The sequence below is a fragment of the Rousettus aegyptiacus genome, unplaced genomic scaffold (genome assembly GCF_014176215.1).
Source record: "Rousettus aegyptiacus isolate mRouAeg1 unplaced genomic scaffold, mRouAeg1.p scaffold_m13_p_4, whole genome shotgun sequence".
Taxonomy (NCBI): Eukaryota; Metazoa; Chordata; class Mammalia; order Chiroptera; family Pteropodidae; genus Rousettus; species Rousettus aegyptiacus.
Genome location: NW_023416307.1, coordinates 59,570,987 through 59,586,690, shown reverse-complemented (window position 1 = coordinate 59,586,690; position 15,704 = coordinate 59,570,987). Strand labels below are relative to the sequence as shown.

Sequence of the window (15,704 nt, the reverse complement as noted above, 5' to 3'; positions counted from 1 at the left end):
TAGGTAAAATAGAATTATGTATGTATTTGTTTTCTAAAGGCTGTCACGTGAAAGGTACCACAGAGTAAAGGTTAAGAATGCACTTGAATTTTTATTCTGGCTCCAGAGTCCTAGCTATGTGACCTTGGGCAAATTACTTAAACTGTCCTAAGCTTTCATTTCTGTAAAATGGACAAGATAATAAAAATACCTATTCTCATAGATTTTAAGTAAAAAAATAAATGAATAAATGAAATAATAAATAAAAGTTGCTCGGCATGAGGCCTAGCACATAAAAAGCTCTCAATAAATATTGTTAACTGTAATTATTAAAATTGCAAAACACCTAAAAGCCAGTTGTTTTCTTCTGGTTATTTTTTTCTATGACCTGATCTTACTCATAATTTCTTGACTATATATTCTCCCCTTCTGCAATAATGTTCTACTTAGATTTTTCTTTGCTCCTAGAACGTTCTCTGGCTAATATCTCTTACCTCCACTCCGATCCTCACATAGGATTGGTGTGCTTCATTCTGATAGCTCTGTATCTGCATTTTTGTCACTGCTTGTGTCATTTTCTTGTTACTACTCAGTGTTTTAAAAAGTAAACTCAAGGAAGAACTAAACATTATAAGGAATTTATTGAGCCTAATGATTATCAAAACTGGACAAAAAGGGGTATTATTAAATATAAATCACACCAAGGGGGAAGAACTGATGACAGCAGCTGTGAAATGTCTGTACATGGTGGGAGGGAATCAGTGAACCCCAAAGAAATGAAAGAAAAAAATGGAAAGCCATAAAACTTACATGATTTACAAGAGAAACCTAAGCTTGATGAACAGCCTCTCAAGACTACAGGAGCCAGGAAAGTCACCTCTGGATGAATGTTTGGATATGACAGTAACACTGAAAGGACTAATCAGATGAGGACTACTTGTAAGAACAGAATGAGAAATAAGAAAAACGAACGTTTTTCCTGTATTGAGGGGACAATATCTTTGGGTGTACTAATATAGATGGGATGCTTAAGAATGCTTGTTAATGATGGCAATGGCAATAAGAATGACACATTTAAAAAAGCCAAAGTAAGAAATTCACTGACAAGATAAATTAAAATTAGAACCTATGGTGGCAAACATTGGGACAGGGTATCTGAGACAAAAGAGTTTAAAATAGGACTCTAAGGATTTTGTTGTGTGAAAAATCCTTCATGTGAACAACAGAAAAACAAACAGTTGGTTTACTGCAAAGATACATGCAGATGCATGGCTTTTTGCTTTGTGCCTGGATATGGATCAGCCTCTCAACTTCTATGAGCACTAAATTCAGTTAAAAACTAAAAACAAAGATATTGCCAAGGAAAGATGTATTACAACATCATACCTGAGTGAATAAACTATCAAGACAGGATGAACAAAATCTAATGGAATGGGACAAGCAAACAACAGAAGTCAAGGAAGCTTTCTATAGTGTTAAAATAAAAATACTACCAATCTTAGTATTTGTAGGAAAGCAGGTGAAGAATTTTTCTCAGAATCTATGTGGATAACTTCTATGAGAGTACTACAAATGTGAGGATTTTTTTTCAGAATTGCCTTTGCTTCCAAATGAAATTTTAAGACCATTCATAAAACAAATGAAATTTTATCAGAAATGAAACCTTTAAATTACCAAAAACAAAAGGCTAGAACACTCAAGTCTGTCACAAATATTGGATAACTCAGATGTAGGAAGATGTAGTTGGAAATATTTTCACTAAAGTCCTGACATCCTCCCTTCTTGAGAAGAAATCACCCTAATCTGCTGAAAATATATTTTTAGTTATAAATCAGTATTCGATGTGTATTCATTTGAAATCTCCATTTAGCTAAACAAACAAACAAATAAACAAACAACCTCTGTCCAAAAAAACACCCCACATTCATTCCCATTTCAACAGTAACTACGTAAGCTTCTAAAATCATCTTAAAAAAGAAAGCATCACTCTTCCTTCAAATGAAGGGTGCTTGTTTTTTCCAGTAGAGAATGTTCAGAAAATAATAATATGCAAGAATATCATGTGATAGTAAATATAGCCACCAGGTCAATATGATAATGTATGATTTTCAAGTTGAGCTTTTCTTTTATGCTACTATTCTGTAAAAAACTTTCTTTATTTTTCCACAATTAAAATATCTTTTTATCAAATTTGATATAAATACACCAGATATGATAAATATATTTCTGGCTTAAAATGACAACAATGCAAATTGTATGATAAAGACTATGTCATTATCCTATTTTTGATAAAATCTCTTTTTAAGTGATATCATTTCATGTTAGGCTTTTTTGTACTACTCGATATTATAATTAATAATTCATATTTTTGTCTTTCCCCTCTCACTTTGACAACTTTTATTTTTAATCGGTGGGCATGTGCCAAATTGGTTTGTTATTTATTTATAATGCAAAATGACAAGGGAATTGAATATGTGGAATAAGAGAGATTTTTCTTAAATATGACAAAATTTTCTTAGTAATGGTGATGTTTCTTGTTTACCCTTATGGACTCAAAGATTTTAGAGAGGTTAGATCAAATGGCATTAGAACCTCATATGACAATATGTGATAAATATATTAAATGGAAATGTTCATTTATGTTTTTAAAATTCATTTTAGTTTTGTGAAGACAGCTGGCACATGCATAAAAAGAGGACAAAAAATACCAAAATATGTAAAAGACTCCCTATTCTGATAGATCCTATAGTGCCAATTAAGTAAAAATTCTGACCAAACAGATCAATTTGTATTCTTTTCTAAATGCTAAATCATGCAAATTTAGTAGGAACAAATAGAGAAAACTTCAAAGATATTGAATTTCCATTGAAATAAATAAAAAGTTCTATCTATAGGGTTTTACGGAGCATAAAATAACCCCTTCAGTGCTTCCCGTAACCAGAAACCACATAATCTGAAGACTAGAGCATTGGATGGCTACTACAGAAAATTTGGAGTGTGTTCTCAAAGACATCAGCGGCCAAATCACCAGGGAAGCTGGTTAGAATGAAGAATCACAGGCCCACCCAAGAATGTCTGTGGAATTAGAATCTAAAGAATATGGCCCTAGAACCTGCACTTTAAGGTAGCTTGTGAGGTATAATTAAATTTGAAAACAGTCTTAGGGACTGCTCTCACCAGAGCTTCCCATTGTCAGATAAGTCCTTTCTTTTTCCTTTTTTTAAATAATATTTTTACTTTTCAATTACAGTTGACATACAATATTATATTAGTTTCAGGTGTACAACATAGTGATCACACATTTATATAAGTTTTGAAGTGATCACATCGATAAATCTAGTACCTGTCTGTCACCATATATAGTTATTACAATATTACTAACTATATTCCTTACGCTATACTTTACATCCCTATGAGTCTTTTGTAACTACCAATTTGTACTTCTTAATCCCTTACCCTTTTTCACTCATATCCCCAAACCCCCTCCCATCTGGCAACCATCAAAATGTTCTCTGTCTCTATGAGCTTGTTTCTGCTTTGTTTGTTTATTTTGTTCTTTAGAGTCCATGTATAAGTAAAATCATATAGCATTTGTCTTTCTCTCTCTGGTTTGCTCCACTCAGCACAATACCCTCTAGGTCCATTCATGCTGTTGTAGATGGCATGATTTCATTATTTTTTATGACTGCATCATAGGACTACCAGAAGGAGAAGAGAGAGAGCAAGGAACTGAAAACCTAATTAAAGAAATAATGACAGAAAACTTCTCTAACCTGGTGAAGGAAACAGACATATAAGGCCAGGAAGTACAGAGAGTCCCAAACAAGATGAGCCCACACCAAGACACACCATAATGAAAATGTCAAAAGTGAGACAAAGAAAGAATTTCAAAAGCAGCAAGAGCAAAGCAGTTACTTACAAGAGAGTTCCCAGGAGATTGCCAACTATTTTTTAACAGAAACTTTGCAGGCCATAAGGGATTGGTGCAAAATATTCAAAGTGATGGAAAGAAAGGACCTAAAACCAAGATTATTCAGCAAAGCTATCACTTAGAATCAAGGAAAGATAAAAAGCTTCCGAGATAAGCACTTTCAATTCATTCTCTGTTTTAAACAATAGAGAATTCAGGAGACTCAACAGATTTGATTGAGTTATACATTTCCTCAAAGATTCCAGTGTCTCCTATGTCTTTCATAAATTTAAAAACTATAGTCCACTGTCACTGTCCTACTTTAACCAGCCCCTCTCTCTGCTCTACGTCTGTTGCTAACCTGTGCAAATCTTTGATGCTTTAACATTATTCAATTAGTCTCCGACATTTGTAACAAAGAAATTTTTCCCAACAATTTGGTCCCAAGTCCCATTAAAACTGACAAACTACATTTGCATATAATATTGACCACTTCAAAATAATTTTAAGACTTTAATTATTTTGATCATTATTAAAATGTAGGAGGTTTTAGGTTGACATTGAGCCAGATGTGGGAATTAATGTACGCGGAAGTCGAATCGTTTAACTATGGTTAACTCATTAAGTGGCAGAGTCTGAACTAGAGTGCAGGCATTCTGACATTATACCACCTTGTCTTTAAACCTGCTCCTTGAGCAAACCTTTCCCTGCCTTTATGGACTATGCCCATGTTATGGGCTCTGTATTTCTAAGATATTTTATCTATGCTTAGGTGTACATGGTATTTATCTTTCAAAAATGGACTATGAAGAAACCTAAGTTTATTGTGTTATATAGGATTATGCAATCTGGAGTGGTCCAGTTTGAAATGGCAGTAATAATGATAGTAATGCAGTCTTGTGAGGTACGAGCTAGATTTTTAAAGTTTACCATTTTGAATTTTCAAATTCATTTTAAGATTTGGTGTCACGGTGAATGTGAGAAATATAACTGTTGCCACATTGAACGTGTACCAAAAAGCTACTAATAGCCATGACTACTACTTGGTTAGTTCTATTTTTCTATTTGAATGTAACAATGCAAAGTGGTGCCTAGAATCTCACTCATAATTGCCATAAAATGAAAGAAAATAGAAACTATTAGCATGAGTATAATGTTAATTAATTGGTGATTTTTTAATGGAGTTCTATTGGACCAGATTACTTAAAAAATGTTCCCTGTGGGGAGGAAGAACACGCACATGCATGCGCACACACCCCACATATACAATACAAGTGTACATCAAAATGTTCATCATGAAGTTTTTAGGGAACAATATCAATAGATCCCTTACTTGGCATTGTAGGATCTTTCATAAATGGGAGCTTATTTAGATTTCAGCATTTTTGATTCCCAGAGGTTAGGATAGAGGGTGGGTGAAGGAAGAAGATAGTAGGTGGAGGGTGTGTGTGTGTGTGTGTGTGTGTGTGTGTGTGTGCACGCGTACATGTACACACACGTATGCATACCTGTGTGAATTTAAGCACTCTGAATTTAATGAATAAAAATGCCATTATTGTGTTTATATATCTTTGTGTGAAAGAGAACCAGAGTTTACATAGGCTTTATCCTAACACCTTTTGAGAATCCCTTTAAACATCGAAATGGATTTTATGAACACCTGAATGAATGTTTCTATTGAGTTTTCCAGAAGTGGGAACTGAGTACAGTTTAGAGAGCAATCTTTTTCACTATGATCAGTAGCAATCTTTTCCTTCCTTCGGAAGGCAAGCTATAGACATAAAAAGCATTAGATACACACTTAGAAAAAAATATTGTAGAATGCAACTGGTGTCTGAGAGATAAGGACAAGTTGCGATGGACTCCCTGGCTTCCTTCTGTCCCGAAATTCTCTGTTTCCCTATTTCCTATGGTTACCACCATGGAACATGTTAAAATCTCAGTAGGAACGCTGTTTCAACTTTTCCTTTCAAAACACAGTGAAAAAGCTTAATGGAAAAAAAATGTCCTTCCTATCTCCATGCCAGGCACAGTGTAAGATCCACAAACTTAAAAGCCAGGCAAACAGTCTTTTATGTGCCCCAAAGCTCAGCAAGTGACCTAGTGCTACAAAAATTCCCAAATAGGCATGTGACCTGACTAATGTGTGCTGTGAGATGAGTCAAGGAAAATGGAACCATCTGTACTTTTATTGGATAGTCAAGTAATTCCTCTCTGCCCATCCAAAAACATAATTTATACAGTTTAAGGGAAATATGATGGGAGATTTTTCAAAAAGGATCTAATTTTTTAAATTGGTGATATAAAATGATCTAAATAGTATAACCTAGTAAACACGGGCCAATGGGCTTAGATAGCCGTGACTACCTTAAAAATCGTTAGCACTCATCTGTGTACTAAGGCTTCTTTAAGACTTATGGTAGGGACTCAGGGGAAATCAACAGAATTAACAAACAACAATAATCTTTATGAAGTGGAGTGCAGGCACCCTTCCTCCTCTGCGATGAAAGCTACCAATTCTCTTAGAGTGGGTAATGGCAAAAAACAGCAATCAACTGAGGTTCCGTGTTAGTTTTTGTATATGTTTACAAGGCTTTGCCATTTGTTTCTTAAACCTATATGTCAACCACATATCATATCTCCATTATCTCAAATGGGAGTTTCAGTGGATTGGTTCTATTTTGCAAGTTTTTTATCTTAACGGGAAAGAGGAGGACAGAATAGTAATAGTTGGTACAACATGGTAATAATGGTTGAGTCTATCAAAGATTACACCTAACTTAATATGAATATTCAGGAAGCGAAAGGCAAGATGGAACTGAGCAGTATACTATGGATAAGGTGACAGTCAAGGGTCCATTGATAATCCTAAAATATTTTTCCTCTATCTCATAAACTGCTCTGTTCACTTTACAGATAAGGAAACAAAATGTGCATTATAACAATAACAGCAGCTAACCTGTAATAGATCTATACCACAAGCCAGGAACCATGTCAATGCTTAAATGTATCATCTCATTTAATTCTCACAAATATCCTCCAAGGCAAATGTTACTACTGGATTTTATAAAACAACTAAAGCTGACAGAGATTAAATAACTTGTTCAAGGTTGCACAGTTGAGTGGAAGAGTCAAGATATGAACTTGGATTTGTCTGACTTAAAAATCTAGGCTCTTAACAACTAGGCCGGTAGTTCCTGACTGTCACCAAGTGTCCTCATCTCTGCAGTGGCTTTTCCTCCACCACACCATGTACTCCTTGCCACATTTGTTTGTCATGACAGTAGATGTAATATACATGTGGAAATTTTTACAAAGCATTTGCGCAGAATAGGTCACAAGTCTACCAAAGAGAAACAAATTTATATGTATCTATGGGCTATGATGAATGAACACAAAGAAGCCTCAAATTTATTACTCTTATCTCCGAAAACGAAGTATAGGCAGGCTGGCCTTAAAAGCCCTTGATACCAAGGTATTCACTAAAATTTGGAATTGCCTCCTCCTCTCCTTTCACAAATCCTATAATCCCAAGGGGAAAAGATCCAGTTACCACTCCTTTACAATACTATTTCACTCAGGATCTCAAGGCTACCAAAGTCACTCACATCGTAAAAGCACTAGAAGTAAAGAAAAAATGGGGGTAGTAGAAAGACAGTAAGATTTCAGCTTGGAAGTTCTAGGTTTTTCTTTATATTCTGTCACTTTACTCTCGTGATTAAGGCCACTCTTTGCCTCATTTCCATTTCTGTACTTAAGCCACATCTCTCCTACTGCAGTGGTTTAAAAAGTGTCCTACCCACCAGCATTACCTGGAAATTCATTGGAAATGCAAATTATACGTCCCTGCCCTTGACTCAGAATCAGAAACTCTCAGGGTAGGGCCCAGTAATCTGTATTTCAACAAGCCCTCCAAATGATTCTGATCATCTCCAGGTCATCCTGATTAATCTACTTTATTAGCGTTATCTAAGGATAAAAGGTTATGCATAAAATTGTTATTTTTTATTATCTGCTTAAGTCAGAAATCTAAAATTCTCTCACATAAGTATTTAGAGAAATAATATTACAGCCTACCTTGGTTAGATTAATAACCTCATTTCTGAATTTCACTTTGAATGTGTAGACAAGGCCCAAGTCAACCAGAGGTTTTGCAATTAGCTTGGAGTCAAAGAAAAAGCAAGGAGTGGAGCTGAGAAAGAAATTCCAGAGTGAAGTTGATTTTAATTCAATCAAACTGTTAAGGTACCAACCATGCCCTTTCATCTATAATCACAATGAAATGTTTTATAAACACATCTCTATCTTTAGGCTTAGAAAATATAATAGTAACTTTTGGATTTTAAAATGAATTAACTTCTATAATTATGGGCTACAGGCAGCTCAAGAAGAAATGAGAAATTACAAGTTTTCTACAGTGAGAAGATGCAATTGCCCAAACCTCTCTACATGTGAAGTGCAGACAGTATTCCCCTTGATCGCCTCACATTTCCGATTATTGCAATGGTGGAAAACATGATAAAAGTATATAGATACATGGTGCGTTCACTCTAATATATATTCTATGTATATTTCTGTAATATTATATTATTTGGATACTATAAAACATAAACTGGTTTTAGGGGATGCTTTGGGATTCCCCCCTTTCCTGTCAGCAGCACTCAGTCTTTTTACTGTAATTTACCTGATACAGCTGCTAAGATGCTTGATACTTTTACATGCAAGGGTGCAGAAAAACAGAGAGAGAGGGAATGGATTGTTAATGAAATTCTCTGATTGTAAAAAGCACTTTGGAATGATCGGGTGGTAAATAATAATAAGAGGAAATAACATAAAGTGCATAGATGCTATAGCAATAGTCACTATATAAATGCAGAAGAGAATTTGCATTTTATGCAGCTTGTGTGTGTGTGTATAGAATATACAGTTGCTAATTTTTCAATAATACTGGTAAAATATTGTTCAAAATCGGTTCTTGCTGTCTTATTACTTTTAAAAGACATCATATAGAAATACTCTATTTCTCCTAGTGAAATGGAGAATGCACGCAGTGTCCAGAGAAAGCCTCTTTGCACACGTGGGAAAAAAAAAGAGCTCAGATAAAAGGAGAGAACGAAGGAGAGAAAATAGTAACACTATTAGAGCAGGTAGAGTCATGTACAAAGGTGAACTTTGAGAAACATTGGGAACGAATAACTGTTAATGTGTGACAGAGGAACTACAGTGAAGATATGTGATCATACATCGAAAACTCAAATACACACATTTTCTCTTTGTTGGACTGTTTTTTCTAGTGGTGGTTGTTTTTAAATAGAAACAAGGAGAGGGGAGTGAGAAGTGTGTTTTTGGTTTTTGTTTTTGTGTTTTTTGTTGTTGTTACTGTCGTTTAGTTCAGCTATAACATTAACAGCGACCCTATACTGGATTCTTCCAACAGTTCCATGACCTCGACGCTTATTACAAATTTGCCTTCAGTTTTCTTGTTACTTTTCCTTAGTAGTTGTTCATAACCCAATGCCCATTCAGCAAGTATACTAAATCCTAGTCCATGGTTACTATGCTTTCGAAGAGATGGGAGGCTGTTTGGAGTTGTGGAGATTTTCTTAGTCATAGGGGAAGACTCTGATTAGGATTCTAAGAAAGCAGAGACCTTAATAAAAAGACCACCATCCAAACAGTATTGAGCTCTGAAGACTGAATCAGACAAAATATACAATTATCTCTCATCCTTTGTCTTCTCCTTTTGGAGAAGAAAAGATTGTTTTTAGGATCTTTTCTCTCCCTGGTCATTAAAAAGCAGGATTGGACTTGCACATACAGCTGTATTTCAAAATATCTCGAATTTCCAATTTGGAAGAAGATGTAAACTTTCTCAGAGAAACACAGAGAAAACAAATCTGCATATTCACAGAACTCTCACTTATTTCTAGAATAGAAAAATGGAGATATAACTGCCAACATAAGATAGAAGTAATAATATCAGTAATAATAATATTAATATCAATACTTTGGATTCTAGAGCATGTTTTATCACAAACAAATTCACCTGTGTTAACAAAGAATCCAGGGCAAGGAGGTCATGAAGACTGTATTTCTATCTTCAGGATTCAGCCCAAATCAGACTCTCCGGAAAGCTGTAAACGCTCACAGAACAAACTTTACCAATGAGATTGGAATGAATGCTGGGATCGTGACATAAAAGCATCTCCCTGTCCCTTGTTCTAAAAGTTAACTATTAAACCATATGTTGTTCATCCTGATTTGGTTTGCTCAATTCTAGAAACAAGGACACACTGATCAGATTGCCCTGGGCAATTGAAAACCTAGTGAAGCCTTTGTGAAGACAGTGTTCTTCCCACCATCGTGACCGAAAAGGCTTCTATTATCAGACTATCAATTCTGAGTCACTGGTGAAAAGAGGGAAAGTATCTTCTTTTAAAGAAGGAGTTCTTTCTTTTGTTGAGTTTTCTGGTTTTGGTAAACTAAACATTTTAAGTGCTTAATTTCCTCCCCTCACCCCTTAATTCCCTTCTTTTACTCTAGTCTATTCTTTTAATTATTTACAGACTTGCTTGTCTGGACACTTTGTTCTAGTAGAAGTTGGCGGACTTTTTTCAACACCTTTTAGTGGAATGCAATAATAGATGCATAGAGAAGGAATTGGTCTTAAAGGTACTTTAGGTTTCATCTGTGACAGAGATCTTTTCCTTTTGTTGATTTTTTTCTGTGCACTGTCCACTCTACAGCTTGAAATGGCTACGACAGTGTTTGAAAAATTGGTTGTTAGCTACTGTTCAAACAATTTTTCAAAAAAAGTTCTTGTAAGCCCCATTTTACTCTGTTTTAAGCAGGGTCTTGTTAGGGTTGGTTTCGTTTTCTTTGTGGAGTCATGCTGGCAGAGAAACACAGTCTAGAACATTGCTTTTAAATGTGGTATAATTGGGATTATAACCATATTGAATCTGTATTCAAAATTTATTAGATTGAGCCATGTGCAGCTAAAAGAAAAAAGAGGTCATAAGGCTTCAATACTTTTCATAAATATGAACACCAGGGAATGCAAATGTTAAAATTCACCAAGCATTATATGATATCCCATTGTTGGAAAAATATTTTCTCAAGTCCAAGATTCATGGTGTAGGGAGAGGATGGGGTATTTACATGTGAGATCTTCCTCCATATATTTGCTAGTGAGTATCTGTGGATATCCCTTAATATCTATATAATTTCCAGTTGTGAAAATGATACACAAACAACATGACAGGAAATCCATTTTGAATACAAATAAGAATGGAAAACTTTCCTATTAGAATCTTCTAGGACTGTTGATTTTCACTTATATTTCATGGATTCAATAATTTGCAGGGAATAAAAATTAAAGAAATTTGAGAGTAAGAGATAGCGTGAAAATAGCTAATAGTATCCAGATTTGTAGCAAATGGTAATACTTGTTTAAAAAACAGGATTTATGGCCAAGTTCCATAGTGATTATTGATAAATATATAATAAAACTTTCTGGTTCTTCACCAAATGAGAGTGAAACATCTACCCCATTTCAAATTTAGAGTAATAAATTATAATGAAGATACATATCAAAGTTGGCAATGGCCAGTCTTTGAAAGAAGGAAATTGAGCATTCATTGTGATCAGAGGAAGGGTGAGCAAGGGAGATGCAGCCCAGGGTAAGCATTCTTGATGTGTAATCTGAAACCCAGCATCATATAATAAAGTTTTTTTAATTCTATATTTTGAGGAAATATTTGGAAAAAATATGCTTTCAGAGGTTTTGTTGTAGTTTCTTATTTTCCTTCTTCTTTGTTCTTCTTCTTTTTTTTTTTTTTTTAGTTAAAATTTCACTTTAAATTCTAGGGAAATTTCAGAAGCTCCTCTTAGAGCTTCTGACCCAAATTTAGTATGTGGCTGTAGCAAAATAAAGTACTAAGCCAATCCACACTAACCCCCAAATCCTTGCTCAGAGGAAGGTCTTGGGGCTTCGAGTACAACCTGGAAAGTTCAATGGTTCAAATGCAAAAGGACAAACTGGGAAACCAGGCCTGAGCACCACCCTGGAAAATAGATTCTTGATCTGAAGGGCACTTCCAGCATTGCTTTACTGTATGCGAAAATCACGGCTAAATTATATATCTCTACTTTTGGCGAGCTTGAGGAAGAGACAGTGTGTTATTTTTCTTTCTGTATATATTTTTTAAACCGTAAAGTGTAAAAAGCGCTATAAAAAAGTAAAGTGGCATAAATGCCTCATACAAGAAATATACAGATGACTGCATTGAAAATATATCATATTTGCTTCATAAAGTACTAAGTACTACTATTACTACTACTACTAACAATAATTTTTCAGAAATTAGATGAAGAATAGGTCCTTCAGAATATACCTGCTGAAAATAATTTTAATTTTAGTGAAAATGACTAGGATAAGTCACAGGAGGCTTTTGATGGGAAATCAGAAACTTCTGGTCTATGGACTACCCATTTTAAGAACTAGTTTCTTCTGAACTAGTAATAACCTGTCTCCTGAAACCAAGGGAGCAGTAAAGAAAATCACCTATACTCATGTGCTTCATCCTTCTGGAGATCTAGTAAATCCACAGCTTTGGGTTCACAGTCCTATAAAAATAATGATGCAGTGAAATCTTATCACTTTGTTTGCTTTGATGAAATTGGCTCTGCCCTCAATTAAATTATACTACAAACTTCTTTCCCATCACCAATACCATAAATATAGAACCAGATACAAGCATGTGGTAATGGAGAAAGGATGAGTTTTAGCCTTAGAACCTTATACTTGTATCCTATTTCCACCCTTTAACAAGTCATTTAACCTCTCTAGGTCAAAGTTTTCTCATCTATTAAGTGAAGATAATGGTACCTATCTCACATGATTGTTTTAAGAATTAAATGTAAAATGCTTGGTGCAGAGAGGTCATTCAATAAATGGCAGCCAAATCACTGCCTGCAGTAAAATCCAGATAAAACATATTTAGCCATGACTGTTGCTCTGTGAGTTAAGTCTGGTATCCACGCTTCAAAATCCATTAAGTCAAAATAATTTGGTCATTTTAGCAGTACTCTTTAGAGATTTTTTAAAAATGACATTTCCCAAAAGACATGCTAGCTTATGGTTATAGGGAATTCCTGTAGTTAAAAGAGAGCTTTATTCAGTTCATAATATAGTGTATCTAGTCTTGTACCCCAAATCCAGGACCATAAAGACCTTTCATCATAAAGGATAAGAGCAACATTTAAATAACCAGATTTTAAAAAATTATAGTAAGAAGTGAATATAGATTATCAGGATGACAGGAAGTACCCAAAGTCAAAGCAGCGTGGAGAAGAAATGTGCCCTGTATGAACAGCCTGCAGATGAGAAAGAATGGAAAGACACTTTAAATAGGAGAGAGAAATGGAGGAGTAAAGAACAACATTGAGACCTAGAAAACTGTAGGTTTTCGAAACTGACTCTAAGGTGAGAGGTAAAAAATGATTTAAGGATATATATCTGTGGGAAGGAAAGCTGTGAGAGCAAAATTCCTAGGAACTGAGGATTATTTAAGAAAAAAAAAATCCTTAAGTGGTATGATCCAAGGTGGTGCTCGCTTCAGAAAATACAAATATTGATGGGTTAAATCAGGACTGAGAAAAATATAAAGCCAAATATGGACAAATCTCAGGAAAAAAAATAGGCAGCTTGGGACTCAACTGTCATCACAATTCATTTGTGTTTCACATCCCACTGTTTGTGACATTAACAGAATTTCGAATTTAGCAATGAACTATTTTTGTATTTGTGAATCTCTGCAGCCATTTTCCATATGTAGCTACCACTGCAACTAGAAACAATAGCCTTTTGATCTTTAAAATGCTTGCAATTAATACTATTCAAATTTGGGGTCACTTAAGAGTCTCTTAAGTTAATTCACTTCTTCTACCATTTGAAGTGGAGTGTAATCCCCGCTCTTTACTTGCATTAAATTCAAATTATTTGTCTATTTTAGTAACATACCTTTTGGTAGTTTTGCTTTTACTGTCATTTTTCAAAAGATAAAGTTAGTTTTAGATTTTTGAGTTCTATTTTCATTTAACTAGAATAACTAAAGCAATTTCGTGAAGGAATTTAAATAGAAAAAATTTACCGGGTTCCTACTGTGTTAAATATTAAGCAAGGCAATTTCAAATATTAGTATTTACATCTCAGTATATATCAATCATAAATATTCTATGCATACTATATATAATGAGCTTATATTCATTGTACACGGGGCTTTTATGTTCTTATTTTTGTTATTGCTGTTAGTGAATATCATTTATTGAGTAACTATTATGTTTCAAGAACTCTTCTAGGCACACATACCACGCAACAAAGCCATTATTGCTCCATTTTCCATCTGAGGACTCAGACACTAGATATAGCATGTCTGTAATATAGTAATTTGCAAATATAGAGGTGATAGCCAAATATATGGCTCTGCAACTAAAAAGTCTACACTCATTTCATTGTATAATTCTGCCTTTCACATTGGTGCAAGCCTACAATTTTAAAGGGTTAATATAATGTGCTGTCAAGATTTAAAGAATTGCTTTTTTTCTAAAATATTGTTATTCCATTGCATCATCATTCTCTTAAAATTGTTTACTCTTCTACAGAACATCTACATTGATGTTTACATGCCTTTTCTTATAAAATGTAATTCGACTAAAAAAATTATTTAAGTACCTACTATGTGGCACCGGTTAGGCAAGATATCTTTGTTCACCATCACGTTAAAATACAGATCTTCACAATGTAGTATCCTCTACTTCCTAAAGACATATCTTTAGGTAAAATTGTATTTCTAATCTTTTCAGTCACTGACGGTATAAAGAACTGTAGCACCATGAGAAGAACATTAGGTCTTTGGATTTAAAAGTTCCTTTTAATAAAACAGACCTAGTTAGTTACAAATCATCGAAATAAAATCTGTAACATGAGGGCATTTAAGGCAGATTTAAACATCATTTTTACCTGGAAACAGAAAATTAGCCTGGATAATAAGAAAAAAAGCATGTATCTACTGAGCTCAATTATTTTATAATTTTCATCTATAAACCCAGATTCTTAGTGTGTATCAATCACAAAGAATATCTCTGACCCACCCTCAGTAAAAAATATGTTTTGAGTTTGGCAATAGCGATAATGGAGTTGCACTGGACAAACTATATTCAGCAAGTTTCCTTGCTAATGAAAAATAACTGTAATAGTAATAAATTAGTAATCAGCATAATAATAATGATAGCATTTATTGAATACTTTACTAGGTGCCAAGTATGGCATTTAGCTCTTTACGTGCATTATCTTATTAATTTCTCAAAATATCTCATGAGATACATGCTGTTAATAAAGATACTGAGATATACGCAGGTTAAATAACTTGCCCAAGATCACTGAGATAGTGAAGCAGAACCAATGAGTCTGACTATAGTACCTACACTAACTAGGTGGGGGTTCCAGCAGGCACTATGATGTTTGGATGGCAGAATACTGCACTTGTGATGTTCTGTCTATATCAGCGAGGGTTAGTACCCAGCTGGTTTGTAAGCCCAAATCTGAAGACCACTAATAGGAGTTAAAGTTTGAGTTGCTGCTATTCATTCTGCCTGCTAATGAAAATCCTCCCTTCTGAGAAGACAGTGGCTGGCTGGATAATCCTGGAACATAACACATGCTCAAAAAAATATCTGATAAATGTTAACAGTGGTTTCTCTAAGTGTTAACAGGTGATTTCCACTGCTCCTCCCCCCGCCCGCCCCCCCTCCT

General features: G+C 34.6%; 1 protein-coding gene across 28 annotated transcripts in view; it reads right to left on the bottom strand.

The window, feature by feature from the left end:
* ZBTB20 (zinc finger and BTB domain containing 20) overlaps nt 1-15,704 on the bottom strand; it is a 736,649-nt gene that overhangs the window by 374,943 nt on the left and 346,002 nt on the right. For 2 of the 28 annotated variants that reach the window (XM_016137775.2, XM_016137779.2), the window contains exon 1: nt 9,936-15,664. The exons of the other annotated variants lie outside the window; for them this stretch is intronic. The gene's annotated coding sequence lies outside the window, so the exon portion shown is untranslated. Of the gene's footprint in view, nt 1-9,935; nt 15,665-15,704 lie in introns of those variants that run through there. 28 annotated transcript variants of the gene reach the window in all.